Source organism: Ischnura elegans, chromosome 7 (assembly GCF_921293095.1).
Source record: "Ischnura elegans chromosome 7, ioIscEleg1.1, whole genome shotgun sequence".
Classification (NCBI taxonomy): domain Eukaryota; kingdom Metazoa; phylum Arthropoda; class Insecta; order Odonata; family Coenagrionidae; genus Ischnura; species Ischnura elegans.
The window spans coordinates 22021855-22036019 of record NC_060252.1 but is presented as its reverse complement, the minus strand read 5'-3'; the positions used below and the strand labels follow the sequence as shown (position 1 = coordinate 22036019).

General features: G+C 37.5%; 1 protein-coding gene across 2 annotated transcripts in view; it reads right to left on the bottom strand.

Moving 5' to 3' along the window:
* LOC124161883 (protein THEM6) overlaps positions 1 to 14165 on the bottom strand; it is a 102378-nt gene that overhangs the window by 85791 nt on the left and 2422 nt on the right. The window lies entirely within an intron of this gene.

Below are 14165 nucleotides of genomic sequence, written 5' to 3'. Positions count from 1 at the left end.
TTAGCTCGTAGATCACCATTTCGAATCTCACCTGCGTGGTCCCAAATGTTAAAAAAAGGTCTAAGCAAAGATAACGAACTTACGACTGACTCGCCAAGGGCAAGACAATATACAGAATGGAAACTTGAAAAATATGGTGTTATGATATATTTCCAAATGGGAAAGTTGGAAAAGTTATGCTCAACAGCACTTGATACTTAAGCAAGCGTTATTTTAAAAAAGTACTGCGTACATTTTTTTATAGCTTTATCGAATTAATTTAGAAACACTTTATCATATTTTATTGGAAATTGGAAAATTACAGCCAAAAATGTTTGTACGTTTTTACACAAATACCACATTTATCAAAAATTGTATTTTTGTGGCTCTGTAAATGAAAAATACAGTAAATAATGTACCTCGTAGCGTTGCATGTGCATGCAGGTCTTTGAAATATTTCCTCAAGCAGGGAATTTCCGCTCATTTAATCCTGAGATTTCGTCGGGGGTTGGTCTAATATTTAACAATCGTTTCCATCCAACGTTTCCGTTTTAATTAAGGGCTTCCATTTCAGGGCTGCATATTTTTTCTCTCCTCCTGCTGATGAAATAGCTGGATTGACTTATTTCATCACCAAAAATGACAAATTTTCGGCATTTTTAACCCATTCCAAGGGCAAATTATTTATTTCTGGGCGAATAAAAATTGGAGATTTTTTTTTCATTTGAAATTGTGTAAATTTTCAGCTAAGTCATAATTACCATGGCATCTTTGAAAATCATTTAATTTTGTAATATAACTTTACTCGTAATTCAATTCAGTATTTCATAGAGCTGAGCGATAGAAAATTTACAAATGCTTAATTAGCAGCATTAGAAAACTTCAACTTTGATGCTGCTAATGAGAGACATCTGTTTACCAAGGGATAGTGATGCGACCATACTACGAGAAAAAACCGTAAGATTTTAAAACAAACATTAACCTATTGCTATCCGATCTGGCCTAGTAACGGAATGGGGTGTATTCTCATGAAACCCTCATTGTCATTTTTTGTCCTCTCCCATGTCATAGCGACGACTCATGTCACGACTGCGGACTTGTCAAGCATGAAATGTCGCATTCAATGAACAGCAATACGCTATGTGGACACATAATCGCGGGGAACAGATTGGCATTTCACGAATGGGGAAGAATACGAAATACAAACGCTTTTTGTGTGCGAAGGAAGAAATACCATCTGGTTCACGATGAAAATATAGCTGCAACACACTACCAACAGACACTAAAAAAACATACTGCACGGAGATACTATTTCATAGTGACGATCTTAAGCACTATTTTATAAAATTATTGAGAAATAATCCGTGTGTGAGGTGAGTGGTTCTTGAATGTACTCGCTGGATGCAGGCGGGCTGGGGGATGGGCGTAGTGGGGTAAATGCTTTCTCCTTTTCCATAGCGCTCCACGGATACCGGTTTTAGAAACATGCCGATAGAGAAGCCGTGAAACTATCATGTGAACTTAAGATTTTGCAATTTACGGTTCAGTTACAGGCCAGTGGGCGCGGATATGTTGTTGAATCTAGGTTTACGATTCTTTTTTTTTACTCTATTGCCCACGAATTTAGTGCAGCAATGCGACGACGTTTAGTACATAGGCGTTACAGGATTATTTCTGAGTAACAGAAAAATGAACCGCGGTATTACCGTAAAATTTTTAAACAAAACTTAAAAAACGACTTTTGCTATATGCTTGTGAAGCATTGATCTGGATGGGTGTTTCCTTATTCATTTGCAAATTACGAGCGTAATATCCGTTTCATCTCTCTGGAGGGATAATTTAAAACCCTGCAACTGCCCGTAGTAGTAGGAAAATGGTGGGAAAAAGTATTCCCTAACAGCCAATATATTTGAACGCAAATTTCTATACTTTAAAACATGTTTTTGAAATTCTTTTTTTCCTACATTCTAGCTATATTTGTTCCAAGAGAACAATGTATCCTTTCGCAATCAAACGTAAAGGCATGTCAAGCCACATCTTAACTTCTCAATTTAAAAAATATTTTTTAAAAACAAGTGTAAAACTAACCTCGATTGTGGGGCTTCTTTGACATCATTTTGACAAATATAATTGTCACATTACCTGAAAAAATCTATTGCATACATATTGGACACACTTTGAATTTGATGGAATGATATGTTATATAATTGAGGCAATTATATATGAGTTATATAATTGGTTCTGTTGTATTGAGTTCAAATAAACGAAAATGTCAAATTTACTTCAATGTTAAAGTCCTCTTACGGTATATCTAAGTAAATCGTAATTCTAAAAATAAGGAGAAAAATTACTGCAAGCACTTAATAAAAACAGTGTCCGGGAACTCTTTTCTGAGAATTGTCTTAGTTAATTGAGCTCAAGTTCTAATTCCGTGCAGGTGGGTTCCTTATCATCCAAGAGGCTCGGATGTGTATCCAAGTACAATAAGTAAAATGAAAGAGAGGTATTTTGCTTGAGTAATAAATAAGAGAAATAAAGAAATAAAACTTTTTAAGTTTCACTATTACTATTTCTTTGTAAGTTTCACTATTATAGGCACAACCCGGGTTTCGTAACGTGGTTATATCTTCAGGAAGATCTTCATCTTCACCTGAAGACGAAGACCACGTTACGAGACCCGGGTCGTGCCCATATTAAAATAATTTACAAAGTTTTTTTTCTTTGTTTCCAATATAAAGAGGTTTCACGAAGTAAAGCCTGAAGTTATCAGTTATAATAAGTATGAGATAAGTATCAATATATTCAGTGTTCCTGGCTATAGTTTGTTCAATATATGGGTGTGAAGGTACATTGAATTGAACTAGGGCCGGTGTTGGAATAGCAAGACATTATGGTTTATGGCATTGGAGTACTGAGATCAAAATCATCTCGAATACAAAGTTGAGCAAAATCACAAAAAATGTTATTGTGTCTTAGCATTCTCCGCATTCAATGGTAGGATTGGTCGAGGCGAAGAATTTGATGGGATAATATGTTGCAATATAATATAAGCAATGGTTCCGTTATATTGAGTTCAAGTAAACGAAAATTTTCGAATTTACCTCAATGTTAAATTCCTCTTAGGGTACATCTTGGAAAATCGTGATTATAAACATATGGAGAAAAATTTAAGTGAGATTTCATAGTACTTGAAAAATAAACTCAAACTTATCGTGTTTTCTCATATTGAATGTTTATTGCCAATCTTCTCAGTTTCTTACTGTTTCCTACCATTATTCCAACGCCATTTGAAAACTACACACTGCTGTAAATGGACAGACAGTTGACCTGAATGTCCAATGGCAGTTGGCCATTCAAATATTGAAGCAGATTCAGCCCTCAGGCCGTGACAACCTTATTTTTATTAACTTTATTAATCTGCTTGGATATCATAAAATAATCCAATAATATTACTCACTTCTAGGCTTTTAAAACGAGTCATTGCGTGATCTTTTATCTTCCTTATATCCGGAGGTACGACGTCTAATCCGGAACGCTTTTTAAAATTTCAGTCCTTCATAGTTGCAATATCATGTAATTCGTTGCATGTATACAAATAGATTTCCATATTTTCGTATTGTAATCAGATAAGACAATTTTCCAAATTTGGTCAAAATTTGTCACCTCGAGGGTTAATTTTGTCAATCGTTTGGTCAAGTTCGAGTGAAATGACCCGCAAATGTATCAATAAAAAGGTAAAAAAATATTCACCAATGCTTTCAGCCCTATACAAACAAGCTTTCGTGCGCCATATATACTGTGCCATTCAACTCAAAGTAAGTAAATTAAGCTCTTGAAAGCATGATCGCATTGGCGCGTGTGCTTGCAACCTTTTAAAGTGATATTGACGCGGTCTAAAACTCCTTTCTCTCGGAGCGTAAGGGGTTGGCCTAAGTGGAAGAATGCAGACTTTGGAAATATAGTCAGTGCGACGCTGGATTCCTAAGGGATTGTGCAATTCGCAAGAGCGCAGGTTGTCCCTTTTTATATAAGTACCACCGCGTGTCAAGTATCTGCGAGTCACGATAACTTTGAACCTATCGTGGGGGACGCACATTATAATTTTTTTAGGCAGAACCCCGAAGAAAGAAGCTAGAAGCTGTGTGCGCAGCGAGGAGATGGGATCCTGCGCATAAAGACTTAATCCGTGAACTTAATAAAATACAATTAAAACTAAAGCTAACTGAAAATAAACTAAAAGGGCTGCCAAAAAATAAAGCGTTTACATAATTTTGGAGATTTCTCCCTCAAGCATACCCGATGCTATTTTTACGATGAATATTTGGCGATCGATGCATCATAAATTTACTCGGAAGAGCTATCTGATAGTATACGGTCGTAAATTTATCTGAGGTCTGTCAAAATTCTAGCTAGATATGAGAGTGATTGCTATGGGAAAAATCCTCAATTATCTGCGGTAGGCCAAAATTACCAGCAATATAGTAAAATTGAGGGCACGGGTAGAGAGAAAGAGCTACAGGTGGTCAAGGCAAGAATTGAAAGAAGTGGCTGCGAATATTTTTTAACCTATTTCCATTCATGTTCTAAATTCATATGGAAATTACGAAGAACGCAAGTCGTGTGCAGAAATCGTAGCAAATATTTTTCTGCGGCCAGCTTAAATGCTATGAGAACTTCGGATTTTCAAAGTATCGTTCATTGAAATGTTAACTCATTTCAGGGTTGTTAATGGCATCGATAAGCTGCAGGAGGGAAAAATAAATAAGAACAACCAGTCTCCATGTCTTATGAAGATAGTAACATATCGATGGATGTTCTAAAAACACGTATCCCAAATTCGGCCGATTTGAGACAAGTATGTCAAACAAAGTGTAATAACATTAAAAAAATAAAATGAAAGCAAAAAACAACTCTTTATTTGCAAATGAATGCTTCTTTTTCAGTTTCATGAACTTTTGGTTTTTAATTTCGGTATGGAAGTAAAAAAAATTATTATTTTTTTGCTCCCCTGAAAAGTTGCTATTTTTGAGAATTGCTAGAAACTAATCCATCGATATGTATTTATTAAAAGAATAGTTTCAACAATTACATAGACAAGATTCACGTTAATGCCGCATTCAAATGAATGATTTTTTGGATGATTAATTGATCGACCAGGAAGAACTTCGGCGGAGGCAAGAAACGATTAATTACTGAGCAAAATATTGATGAATGGACTTGTCGCATTGGGAGTCAATGACGCATATCGGTATCGCTAAAGACAACTCACAAGGGAATGCCGGCGATTCGAAAAAAACACTTGCTTTTTCAAACTGACACCCTATTACTGCTCATAATCCTGGGCTATAATATACTTGGTTCCCTTTCGACAGAAGCGTATGCCAGTGAATACTTCCGTTCTTTGAAGGTAAAAAAAGCGGATATTCGGTCCAATCATCATAAAGCGCTGATTTTCCGTTATAGTGCACCATTAAAATGTGCGGGTCATTTCGACCAGGAGTAATGGCAATAGAGCTTTTATCCAGAACCTTAACCAGTCTCATGCTTTCAATCATTCGCACATCAGAGGTGAAATTATTATCATTACTATAAAATTACTGAGCAAATTCCCTGATTTACGTTTTCTTGTGGAAATGTTTCCAATCCACAACTGGTAACGGTTCTCCCTGAAAAGCGATCAAACTTACAATTTATATACAGCCTACGTAAACGCAATTACAATAGAAGATAATTCTCGTTACGAATGCATTATTTTCCTGAAAATAAATTTTACTGCTACCAATGATTTAGATAATGAAAAATAAATATCTCATAAATTATTATTTTGTGTCAAGCGGCAACAAATTTATCATGAATTGCATTTCGACCGTCATTTGTTTACGTTTCAAGCACAAGAGCAGAAACATTTTAGGTAATGCCGCTGAGCTTCAAGCCTGTTTCTATTGTACTTTAATGCGTATTTTTTTGGCTAGTACGTAAAAAATAAAAATCCGGACAAATTGAAATCAATACGAGTAGCCTGGGATAGAGGATATGTGATGTCTGCCGCGACCAAAGATCCCATGCAAGGCCGCATCCTATTGTCATAGGTTGTCATAAGTCGTAGGTTGAAATGCCCATGTGCTAACTTATCTAGATACGACCATAGTTTTTGTAGGATTCGAGTTTTTATTAAAATGTAATTTCAACTCTTTTAACAAGTTTTTGGGCAGGTACATTTTTCCTTCCTTTGAATAGAATTCAGACTTCCTCGAGACGAAAAATTAGATGATTTAATCACGAATGCTACGGCAAAGGACACTTCAGGAGGCCTCTAGATTTGTTTTTAACCAACGCATACTTAAATGGGCGCACAAAGTCACGATTTGCATCGTTGACTATAAGAGCAATACGGATTTCACGTTCATTTAAGGTTAGACGTGTTTTTATGAGCTCGACGATTTTCGTTTGTTAATAGAAATAGATCGAAGAATGATTGCAAAGCAAAGAATGATCAGCAAATAAAGTGGGACACAGTCTATAAAATGTTTAAAAAGGCCTATGACGAGTCTGCTATGAATAAAGCAAGAATTTACGAGTTGTAAAAGCTTTCGCATGATAGCCGTGATGTCGTTGAAGATGACGATCGCCCTAGCACCTTAGAGACCGATTAAAACGTGGAATAAGTTAATTAAATGGCCATTAAAATCTAATCTAATGACTATCTCAAAAGTACTATTTTAAACGCAGCTACATTAATTTGATCGAAGTAATAAATGTTTTTAAACCAAATTTCTCGTTAATTTCTGAAAACACTTCATGTGGTAAATCTTTAGAATAGTTTCCATGTAGGATCTAACGGAAATTTTATTGTAGGTAGTTATTCTTCCGGGTGAAATATTGTTCAGGAAAATAGTTCAACAGGGATGGGAACCCAGAAGAATCACTGCCTTCCTATTGGGAATAAATGGATCGTGGTGCATTCATCGCTGCACTGCGGACGCATGTGAAATACGATTAAAATGCTCTGAAAGTGGCAACAAAGAACCTGGCTTGAACTAGATGGAGTGAGGTCTCCTTTAAGTAATCCCCTTGGATTAAATCTTCGATTGCTCCGCGAGTTTTTTGTCAAACGGTCTTGGAGTTGTTGAGTGTGGTGTTAAATTCCTTCGCCTTCTCTCAATGCCAAGGTCGCCTCGGCGAAAACGTGCCAACGAAGTCATTCGAAGGAAACAATGAGCACTTTTTGTTTATACAATTAATCGGGATTATGCGTGTTGCAATACCTATCAAAGGAACTCCACTATGGCGATTACCGACTTATGGAACTTTAGCTATTTTTCGTCCGTTATGCATATTTATAATATTACGAATTACCAAATAAATAGCAATTAAAGCAGAATCGCCAGTGGAGCTGATGAAAAATGCGGAAGCAATGAAAAAAATCCCCCAAAATATTGCATGGAAAGTTTTTTGATCGATATCCGTAAAGCAATAAAATTCGGTGGAACCGATGTTTGAAAAATTAGTTTCTCGACGGAATAGGTCTGGTTTTGCACATGAATCAGCCTTGAATGGCAGTGAAAAAGTAAAAGGAGGATATTATAATCCTCTCTTGACACCACATTTGGAGAACGTCGCTACCCAAGAAGCAGACCATATCCATCCGATATCTAAGTATTTGTACTTATCCGATATCTAAGTATTTGTACTTATAACAATAATAGTAATAAAAATATTAATAACATTATTATAAATATTTGGTTGATATATCCATGTTGCTATTACGCGATGGATATTTAAGCAACGTTATATAGATATCCAAGTTATAATACCCGTGACATAAAAAAATTTGTGCGAAAGATCCACAGAGAAAAAAATCATCCGTCTTGACCGGGACCGGAAAAAAATTTATTCCGAACCGTATCCATAGGTAGCATATATTCTGTATAGAATTGAAAAAAACGTAATAAGCAGGCCCATTATCTACTCATTAGATATTGTGAAGGTATTGTCTGGATATTTGACAGATATCCATGCAACCTTAATTGGATTAGCGTGGACATTGCGCGGATGTCATATGTTAACGCCGACATTGTTGTCTGGATGCTGTAGGGAGATTGATTGCTGCTTAAGTAGTGTATGGGACCATTATGAAAGAGGCACGATTTTGGATTTAGGTAGAATACAGAGGCGAGCAGAGAGATTTGTTAAAAATTGTTACGATAAACATAGAAGTATAACTGAATTTAAAAGGAATATTTAATGGGAAAACCTTATCATTCGAAAAGAAAAATTTAGATTATATATTTTGCGAATTCAACGAAGAATTAAGCCATAATTAGTGTTGTCAACCGAAAGTGGTATTCGGGATGAAATGATCCGTCAAATTCATTGATTATTTTCTCAAGATTGTCGACATGTATTGGAAAAACAGTATCCACAGCTTACGTCGTCGCTTTGTGCAACCACATCAACTTGGGTGGTAAAAATTCTGTCTTTACATTCCACACTAATAGCTTATCCATTTCGGCCATTATTTCATAAATCACACAACTAGCGAACCATTTTAGGGGTCGATAAATTTTTTATTTTGTTGATTGATTGATTTTATTTAATTTTATTCGATTTGTATCGAACGTAACTTGCGAATTTATTTTTCATATAAAATAATCAATGGAATTCATAACTTTCCAGTGCTATTCCTAGCAATATTAAATATAATATATAAAATATTGAGAATATATAGATAGCTCTGAATTCATCGCCGGGCTGCGGACAATTTCGAAAACCACTTATAATGGGCCTAAAGTGGCAGCAATGCAGCAAACTTCTACGGGACAGACTGGGGCCTCCTATCCCACAGCCAACTCGATGGATAAGGCGACTAATATCGCTTCTGCGTCAGTCATCACTATAGCGACGGACTCCCAAACAGTTTTTATAATAAGCAACTCGTAAGTGCACATGTTTGGCGAGCTTGGTGGTAAGTAAATAGCTTTTAAGTTTGCTCTTGCAAGTAAGAAAGCATTGCCATTCAATTCCAATTTTAATGCTCTTTTATACTCTTAGAGTACTTGAAGACAAGAAGATAACAGATATGGATAACCGAGCTAAGGATTTTCTTGATGCTTTGGGCCTGAACTGTCTCGTGGAAAAATTCACCGGTAACCTTGCCAATTGTGTTTCGTTATTATGCGTAAGTCTTATTTTATTACACCGTTCAAGATTTTATCTTGTGGGTTGATATTATCCTTAGGTTGGATATTGCATTTTTTAACCCTTACGTTTTCTCGAAAATAATTCCGGTCAATTCTCGATGACTACCATATGAATTATGCATTTTGTCTCTAAATAAATGAATACTATTTGATGTATCACATTTTAGTACAGTATAACTAGTACTGAATGAAATGTTTGTATTCCCAGTTAATCCATTGATGAAAACTTTCAAGTAGTTTTCCATTATATTTCAATTGCAATTGGATTGGATTGCAATTTTATACACACCGGATAACCTGAGTTATACTATACAAGCTGAAATGCAGACACTTATGCACCAATTATACGAAGGGCTCTACCCTAAATGCATACAATATCATAGTGTAATATCAGACTATTGCTTCTTCCATAGACCTCTTTATTCATTTCATATAAAAATTTCTTTTTCTCCTCTTCCTACTTCAAGCTCCTATTTAAATGGCTTCCCTCTCAACAATAATTCCGACCCCCCGGACCTCCCCCCTCTCTACGTCACTAGTGTCATTATTAATAATAATATCCGCTGAAATATTACCTATTCATTAAACGCTTCTGCAACAATTTAGAAAAGCTGTGTCATCCAATGAAAGTAAGACCCAACGACCCTGGCTGTGGTATCCAACGAGTTGGTTGTCACAGCCATCTCTTACCCAGCCATTTAAAATGGCTCCCTCATCCAACTAAATGGTTTGCGCCCCAGCAGCCTTCCAAATTTAATGTGGGATCCAACTCTTGGATACCACAACCAATTTTTTCTTTCAGCGTTTGAATGGCCCCCTTTGGGCTGAAAACTCAGATTCGCTTTGGTAGAAGAACAACCAGGGGCAATGTTAAGCCATTTCGGATTATAACCCCATTGTACTTTGGGTAATGCTACTTTTCGATACAATAAAATATTGATTTTGCAACAGGTCTCATGAAATAGGAATGCCGTATTCACTGTTTTAATATTGAACATCGAAGTCTTAGATGTCTCCTAACGGTGGAAAAAATTGAACCCATTCCAGGAGAGACTGAGCTGTTGTCAGCAATTAATTGTGATAAATTTGCGCTTTTATTCTGCGCGAAATTGCGTCAGCGTGCATTGCAGGCAGCAACGTGAGGAGAATTGATACGAAAGCAAAGGAATGAAAGTATTCCATGGAAGGGAAGGTGTCGCCCCTCCGTATAGCACCGAGAAAAATATCGCCGGGGATTTTATTCCTGTGGTGGACAGAGAGTTGGCTTCCCGCCCCGTAGGTCCGTGTTCAAATCCCGGAAGAGAATTCTCTAAGACTCTCCGATCCCTGCTCGAATGATGTGTGGAGGACATTTCAAGCGCGCAACACTCCGTCCGTCGGATGGGACGTTGAACCGTGGACCCCTTGGCGCCTTTAGGTCACAGCTGTTGGTCGCCTTCTACAAACACCTTATCAAGATATCGCCGGCGAAACGAAACATATCTACGAAGTTAATGTCGTGTAGCGGATGTCAAAATTTTCTATTTTTCATGACTTGGTGGCCTAAGTGATTTTGTCGATTGTGATTGAGTTTGGAAAAGTATTATGTGACTCACAATTTTACTTTTTTTAATTCGCGGCATACTTCTCAAGCTATTCGCGACGAAAAATCTTTGGCAGATAATAGACAACTTCAGGCTTTACTTTGTGAAACCTCTCCATATTGGAAATAAAGATATTAAACTTTGTAAGGTTCACTATTACTTAATTATGGGCACGACCCGGGTTTCGTAATTTGGTTACATCGTCAGGTGACTGATCTAACATGCATCAACGTTTCCAGGGTATAGAGTGTCCTCCTATTTCCTTCTGAGTGGAGGTTGTCCGGCTTGAAATCACTTTTGTGTTTGCAATTTAATAAATGATTGGCGAAGTTGGATTGCTCTTTTTCTTCTTGAAACAGTTGTAATGCGTAAATACTCTGATCTTAACACTGCTCTCCGTTCTGCCGACGTATTTCATACCACAATCGTCGCACTTTATGCAGTATATTCCGCTTCTTTTTTCTGGGGGGAAACGATCTTTGCAGTTGGGTAACAATGTTTTGAGAGAGTTGAGGGGGTGTAAGATGCAATTCTGTATTTTTCTTTTGGGAAGCAGGAGGTAACAGAATGAAAAATATTTCCTAGGAAGGGGATCCTGCACCAATTTTTTGGAGTGTTGATAGGGGAGAGCGAGTACACCATTGATAAGGCCTGTTTCTAACATAATTAAATAATAGTGAACCTTACAAAGTTTTATTTATTTATTTCCAATATGGCAGATAATTTTTGACGTCACCGACTCTTGTCTCTCAGTTCTAAGCTTCTCATACACGTCTCCCTTCCTCTTATTTTCCTCGCGCGATTCATTGTCTTTCACTCTCTTGTGAGCGATAATATCCCTCTATGAAAAATTTTCCCTACACGAGGAAATGAAGCAGAACCCGAATGACGTCCCCAACTCATCAAAAGTGGGCAGTGTCAACTCAAGCATTTTCTTGATTTTACATTACGAAACGCACGGAATCAGTTCGTTTTCTAAATATTCAGCATAAATTTTCAAGAAGCTGAAGTTAATTAGTTAACTGAAAATAATTAGCACACCTAGAAGTGACCCATATGTATGCCACTTTGTTGTTTACCACTTTAGTCCCGGAAGCCGGGCATCCAATCATCCATTTTTTAAGGCATAGGTAGATAATGCCTTTTCAAAAAATGGTTTTCCGCGATCCATAATGTTCGAGGAATCTCGAAAAGCCAAGGTTGCCAAGGAAACGGGCTCGAGTCTTTGTGCTCACAAAAATGCCGAAGGTCAACTAGAAATGTATCGGAGATCTCTCTGCCAGCTCCACAGGTCATCAAATCTACTTGCGATCCATAATACCTGCAGGTTTGCCTGGACTCTTGGAATATATACTGATTGTGAGTAGGTTAGACTGGACTGAAAGTACTTTCGCAGGGGTCTTAATTAAGTATTACATTTAAAAGAACCCGAAGTGCGGGGGTGAAGTAGTTTTCCAAGTCTTCCGGCGGAAACATGGTAACAGGGCCCCCTAGGGGGAAAATAGAGTATTAATCGACACAGAACGCGGATTTAGAATCAAAATATTGAAACCAGAGAGTTAAAATGGGTAGGTAAACAGAAAGCGAATAGGGAAAGAGATGAAGTCCCCATCCCCGATACATATTGGTAAACGATCACTACTTTCTTTCATATTCCACACGTCGGAACGGATTATATGTATTACTCTACCAATATTTAGAATAATGAGGGATTTCAACTCACTTGGTAGATCAAAACATATTTTTCATTCATCACAAAATGCATTGAAATTTTTGTACGTCGGAATGTCTAATTTTCTTATTTTTTTCCAATGCTACTATGTCCATTGTTAATGATAATTGAAAATTAAACACTTTGTGTATGTCCACAGTATTTATTTTAGTACTACGCGTTTCAGCGAATCACCCTCGCCATCATCACGTACAAATGCAAGTTTCAGTCAAGAAGTCTTATACATTTATACATGCGTAAAGGAGGGGTATGGTTATGACGTACACAAAGTTTTTTATTTTCAATTATAATTGTAATATGTTCTACAACATCTCGCCGAACACCGTTGAATACATTTCCATTGTAATATTATTATTATTATTTATAAAAATGTTGAGAGCATTGACTTATTGACCATGGTTGAACGTGGCCTTACGTAAGGGGTTCAAGGTAATAGATCCACGGTAAGGTCACTCAAAAACGGCAATGAAGAAAGAGCTAGCGGTATCTTAGTACAAGCCAACATCCTATAACCCTTATTTCAAAGCGTATTCACTATCTGTCCTTAGAAAAACACCGCTACCCCTCCAAGCCTGAGTAAAACCCCAATGGAGTATATAAATATATCTTATCGCGGTATAGAAAATTATATTAAATCCATCAACCCTGAAAACTCCGTCGCTAACTTTCCGTTTTTCTATTACTTTACTGGTGGTTTTGTTTGCATTGTAGCATATTTGTTTATTCACTTTTTTAGTTTATGGTCTGACAACGTGTCCCTGTCCTGTGCGCTTGGCCTGTGTCCGGCGAACGAGTGCTTTTCTGATTAATGCTAGGATGAGTGCTGTATGCCTATTAGTGTGGAATCACCCCGTGCCACTCACCCTGGTGGTGCCTTACATGGTACCTCGTGGGTGTAGATGTTGACGGGTGCGAGAAGAAAGATAGACGGGCCGTAACCACTCTGCAGGGTTCTTTCACTTTACAGTTTTAGTATTTGCTGGGTCCAAGAAAAATGGAAGATGCAGAAAGAACCTTGGGCTTCCAGTGGCCTTCAGGGCCTTCTGTCATGGGACCCCCGACGTCGACATTACGACTTAATCCACGCAGGTTGAATTTCAGGAAAAAAAGCGGACCCTGGAAACGGGCCACCCCAATGAATGCGGTGACTGAGAGTGAACGTCACGCTCAACCGATGATAATGGATCAATGGAATAAGAATACGTAACAGGGAAGTGCTAAGTGGAGAAAAGAGAAGTCTTATATAAACCCCAAAGGAGAAGACGGGGGACGGTTTCACAGGCGAAAGAAGGCATTCTACAATAAGAAGAGCAATCTGCTCATAGCTGAGAATAGAAGCACAGAAATGAGGAAACGATTCATCGGATGCTACATGTAAGGCATAATTCTCTGTGGATGCGAGGCTTGTAAGTTAATAGGTCTAGAAAAGTCATGAGTGAAAGCATTCGAAATGTGGTGCTACCGGAGAATGATGAAGATTAAGTGGACTGAGCGTGTAAGTAACGAGGAAGAGCTAAGAAGAGTGGGAGAAAAGAGAAGACTCCTTAAAACCTTAATGAGAAGACGGGACAACTTAGTTGATCACATTATGAGACATGATGGACTCATGAAGACTATCGTTGAAGGATAGGTGGAAAGGAGAAAGGGCAAGGGACGGCCCCGAAAGATTTA